The sequence below is a fragment of the Ictidomys tridecemlineatus genome, chromosome 8, assembly GCF_052094955.1.
Source record: "Ictidomys tridecemlineatus isolate mIctTri1 chromosome 8, mIctTri1.hap1, whole genome shotgun sequence".
Taxonomy (NCBI): Eukaryota; Metazoa; Chordata; class Mammalia; order Rodentia; family Sciuridae; genus Ictidomys; species Ictidomys tridecemlineatus.
Window position 1 is genome coordinate 40420690 of NC_135484.1, and position 6000 is coordinate 40426689.

Consider the following 6000-nt stretch of genomic DNA (forward strand, 5'->3'; position numbering starts at 1 on the left):
TAGAGAACACCAGGCAATGTATCAAAGTACATTCTACCCTTGACTGTTATTCACAGTGACAAGGCTAAGAGTCAGTGATATACCCTATGTAAACATGCTATTCCTCACCAAATCTATCCATTTATTGATCATTTCTGCATTTAGCCTTCATTGATATTTTTTTTTTTTTTTGCCAGAGCAAGGGCTTATTCTAATGGTGGGAAATGGATGACTTTCTAATACCATTGTTCCTTCTATATTTGACACTTTACCTAAGAAAGAGTTTTCCCTTCTCTTATTTACACATCTGTCTATGCATTTATTGAATCTTAATTGATTCAATAGACTACCACTCTAATTTGTTCAATATTCTGACTCTCAAATACCTGTTAAATACCTTGATATTTTGAGAGTTTGAAATATTGAGATTTCCCCCCCACTAGCTGTATGCATCTATTTATTTATTTTTGTTTCATCAGTCATAGAGATCATATTTGTGTGGCATTAGCCTAAGCATTTTATGGCTAATAAATGAAAATCTTTTCCCCCATCCATTCTAAATCAATTAAAACAGAATGCTAATCAGAGCATTAAAAAACAATAGCTTTCTCACTCAAAGCTGTTGGAAAACTTGACAATTTGTTAAATCAGGAGACTTTCTCAAATTCTATCCCATAGTACAGGTATCTGAAGAATGAAAAACTTTCCATATAAGGGCCTGTATCTTTAAATGTATGGCATGAAAGGTAGATCAGATTTTTTATTTTGGCAAACAGGCAGACTTTGAAAAGAAGGCAAGAGAATTGGGTGGGTCTGAGCTGCACATTTCCTTCTACAGCAATTAGATGAGTTCTCCTTTTAAGAAACAGAGTACCTAAAGCTACATGGAGAGGCCAGGATATCACTCTAATGAAGGTCTCCCCACAAGGAAGCATCAGGTTTGGGGAGGCACGATTTTCCTGAAGGCCTGGAAATAATCACTGTACTGCTCTAAATGTCATTTTTTTATCTGTCAAAAATTAATTCCTTCATACCTTTTAATACTAGAAAATTATCATTGTCGAAATCAACCCTATGCCTTCTAAGAACTCAAGGAGTGAGGCATTAGACTTTGCTTTGAGGACCTCTGATACTGGAAACCTGGGTAGAACAATTTGGCAGTGGAAGGCTCTAAAATACAAAGTATGGGAAGGCGAATGAAAAACCAAGAGTTACTAAAGCGAAAGAAAAAATGCTTCACAAAGGAGTGGAGCGCTGTTTTGATTTTTACTGCTGAAAACTGGAGCATGGTGAAAACTGAAAACTCACTGGGTTTCTCAATGTGGAGTACACTGATGACATTAGGGGAAGTTTAATATGAAGTCAGTTGGGCCTAGAACCCAGTCTGCAGAATGGTATGAAAGAGAGGAGGATGGAAAGACAGTGGGATGATTCCCACATAACTTTTCTATTGCATATGTATGAATACACCACAGTGAATCTCCACATCAAGGACAACCACAAGATTGGGATCTTAGAGTAGCTTGTACTCCAGATTTATATAAATAAATAATATTATACTCTACTGTCATGTATAACTACAAAATACCAAAGATAAAATAATTTAAAAATGAGAAGAGGCTGCAAAATCACAACTCTTGGAAATTTTGCTGTCAAGCAAGTAGGACAATAGCTAAAGGGGAATTGAGGGAAGGTTTTAAAGGTGGAAGAGCTTTGAGACTGTTTATAATATTGATGGAAAAGAGGGACATGGGAAGAATACAGGAAGTACCTAAAAGGAGATGAGTTAGGTATGGGAGAAACACTATTTGATCAGTAAGTGAGGCAAAGAGAGGGGCCCAGATACAATCGAGCTTCTAGACTATGGGGAGTTGAAGTGCACGTCTCATGGCTTGAAGTTCCTTTGCTAAGTAGACCATATCACTTGCCAATAATAAAATGGGTGATGTGGGGTATTTTGGGGGTGGTGGGTTGAAGATTTAAATACAGTAGGGAAAGTTAAACATGGTTGTTAATATTAGGTGACCAGAAAAACTCCTTGGCAGGCAAGGAGAGACGGTCCAGGGAAGGCTGTTGGTTCAGGTCTTCTGTCAGTTCTCTTTCTTACTGGAATGCTAAGGTCTGAACTGTTAAAAGTTATGCCTTTACAGCTGGTTTATTCTAGAACTAAATAAGCATTTCCTTTAGTGTAATTGCCAATATTTCCCTTAGTTAAAATATAACATTCTACTTATCAAAATCACTGGTACCAGAGTTTTTCCAATCATGTTTTAAACTATTAACTCCTTATTCTTACATTTTGTAATAAAACAATTTAAATATTAAAAGTGACCTCAAACAATAACCAAACAACCCCAAATATATTTTAATATTTTAATAAGCAACTGAAATGATGCAAATCCTTCATTGTTTCTAAGGTCCTACCTTATTTTGAAAGTATGTTTTAGTTTCTTGGAAAATTTGCTAAGATAATTGGAGATTGAAACTTAATCTTTGAATTTCTCTCTGTAAAATGAGAAAGTAGTGTTTAGATTGGGGGTTAACTCAGTGTGGGGGGGTTGATGTAACTGAGTGTTTATGTATGTAGACTAATCACTAATTATTTCATTTTTCCTATAATAGCAGAGGATGCTTAAGGATAATTGGGTGGGGATTATTCAGGATTCTGTCTTTTTTCACTCATTTCACATGGACCTTTTATGTTTTATTGCACAAGAAGTCTGAGTAGGTTTCTTTTTCTTTCTTGTAACAGATAATCAAAGACAATGCAGATGTCTTTTTAGTAGGTTTTGGCTTTGCTTGCTGATCCCTTTCTGCTCTATTTCCATTTTACATTCAACAAATTCATGTCCAGTGGCTCACATAACCAATTTATTATAAAATCACCAGGTCTTTATTTCTCTCTCTTTTTTTTAAACCAGTTCTTGGCATCTTTTAATCATTGTACCCTCAGTTTCCTGATACATTATTGCAGAAGATATTTTGGTAAACTAAATCCTAATGATTATGTTGCCCACATTCAGTTTTTTTCTCAAAAGATTTTTTGCATTTGGGAAAGATCAGTTTAGGAGCTGGATCTTTATTTTAATCATCTTTTTAAGAATTTTTCTTTATTTTGGCTCGCATTGACTTCATTTACAAGAACCATCTGAAGGAATTTGACAATAGTGGCTGTTCTAGAGATGTGCCTTGATGTCTGTCTAGACAGCTAATTGGACCTTGATTTGAAGTTGCAAAATGATTTTTAAAGAGTTTGGGGTTTCCCCCAAACCTCATTATGGCTTGCTTATGTCTTTTTTTTTTTTTTTAAATAAAGGCACTTGTGATAGAAAAATTTGATCTCTAGAATGTTTACCCTCAAATAATTTAAAAAGAATACAAATTGGCTTTCTTTAATGATTCATATTTTCAAAATCCTTAGTGCATTTTGTCTCACAAAACATATACATCTGTTAAATTATGTCACTTATGGTGGGAACTAAAGACTAATGCTTTTGGAATCAGAGAGCTAATTTTCTCTTTCCTTTTTTTTTTTTTTTACAGGTCTTAGATTTCTTTTTAGAGTAATCAATTATACCTGTTGGTGTTTATGATGATTCAGTTTCAATAATTAAGAGAAAATAGTGTGTGTGTGTACATGTGCATGAACACGTGTGTGTATGTACAACAACATTCTCCCAATCACCCCTCATGTAGACAAGGCTTTGTTTTTGATTGTGTTCTTCAACATCTGCCTTGGTTTTATTGATGTCAGATACTATTCTGTGGTTTTATGTTCCTTTGACAACTGGGGAAATTATTATTTTATTTCTCTTACTTGTTAGTAAACATTTAAAATCACTATTCTATAGATTCTTTATTTGGAATGAACTTATTTTAATTTACATTTGTTAAAATACTGCATCCTTCTTAAAATGGCGTGAGGCTCCATGAATTGAATTGAAAGAAACCTGATAACACAGTTTTGATAGCAATATGCAGAGTATAAATTAAACTAGAAGCTTTATGTGATAAACAATTTGTTGGAATATCCTTCCATTTTAAACTGGTCTGGAATAGCACAATAAAAAATTCATAGCTTAGAAGTCACCAAGACAAATTTATACAATGGTGAAGAGCTATGATACTAACTGCAGGATTTATAATGATAACATTGATTGAAAGACCACCCTGTTTATAAAGATTGGAGGGTCAGACAGTTTTTCACTATGGGAGATAAACCTACTTAATGAGAGAGAACTTGTCACTAAGACACAGCATCATCTTCTTGTAAGGACAGCAAGACATTAGATTTCCTCCAGTCTAGAAAGTCATACCTTTTTAAATCAATGGAAAAATATGATATGATTTTTGGTTTTGTCTTAAATAGCAATTCTACTAGAATCCTATTAACTAAACTTAATATACTACTTATTGTGTTGTTGTTTTGCATTATCCTCTTATTATTCCTATCCTGTCTCCTTAACTGGTTTGCTTCCTGAAGGCAGGAACCTTCTTGTATATATCTTGATCTTTCTAAAATATTCCACAGAGGACAAGATAAAAAACATTTAGTCAATTAATTATTTAATGAGCCAAATAATTTGATAATGAATGGCTGCCTATAGTTTTCTGTCCCAAAGGCAAATTTTGTCTATGATGCTATGTGCATGCCATGTAACTTAGATGGAAACCCTGTGACTTCAGCTGGATGAATATATAAGCAATCAAGCAGTTAAACAAAAACTGTGCTTTGATGCCACAGAGCACCTCTGGCGAATGCAGACAGTCTGTTAACACAAAAGATCAAACATTTCCACCGGAAAAGTGTATTCATGTTTCCTATCAAGATGTTCTCCAATGGATACTTTTAATAAATAATGCTGTATTTTCTGTACTTACTGAAAATGTCTCACACATTTGCTTTCAGTTGTTGAGCGATAGGGAAGAACTAGAAATACATAATCTTTGAAGTTTTACATAGTTTGTTTATAATTTGGGTTTCACTGTCTTATATATATCTAATAAGTACACATTTGTAGTATGTCTTACATGTTTGTTTTTTTCATTTGTAATATAGTAAACATTGAGTGCAGGAAAAGGCTAGTAGTAATGAACAATAGTACTCATTTCAAAATTTAAACCTACAAACTATGATAAAAAATTTACAAGTGGTTACATTTGTTTTTTCATGTTTGTATGATGTTGCCATTATAATACAACATAATACATTACAAATATATTTTATGATATTTCACATGCTTATTTGATATAGTTCTTCTCCCCACCTTAAAAGATGCAGAGAGAAGATAGAATCTAACCTTAAATGAGACTATCAAGATTTCTTCCCTAAAGTTGACTTCATGCTTAAATCATGATCCCCATTCTCATCAAGCATGACCTGCACCCTTCCCTAGTAGCTCATTTCATTGTTCAGGTTTTATGACCATGTTTTAATGTGGTATCATCTTGCTTAGCAGTAACTTTCAGTTTGCCACTGAAAGACCTATCAGAGGTACTCAGTGGCCAGGAAAATTAAATATCATTATTTTGTTGTAACTGTGTGTTTGTACTTTCAAAAGAAATTGCCAATAAGATGAGAAAGAATATTTTAGTGGAAGAAAACTGGAAATAAACTTAGAAGTGAATTCTTCAGAGTAAAGAAATTGCCTTCAAGAGAATAATCTGCAATATAATCCCCCAGCACCCCATCTATACTATATGAAGTTATAGAGATCCACTAGACCCTTACCATTAAAATAAAAGAAAGTATTTTGTAGAAATCATTGAAATGATTTTACTTTCAATAAGTAAATTTTTTAGTTTAAATAAGTTTACTTTATGAATTTTCAACATTCATATGTTTATAGAGTAAAACTTAGTAAAAGAACTAGAGCAATAAAAATATGCTTGACAGAGTTTGTGTACATTTTATTCACTAAATCTGAGATCTTTAACAGAGATGCTCAAAAACAGACTGTATTTAGAATATTAACTTTGTTATCAAGAAGTAGTGAGATAATTATATACCAGGATGAAAGG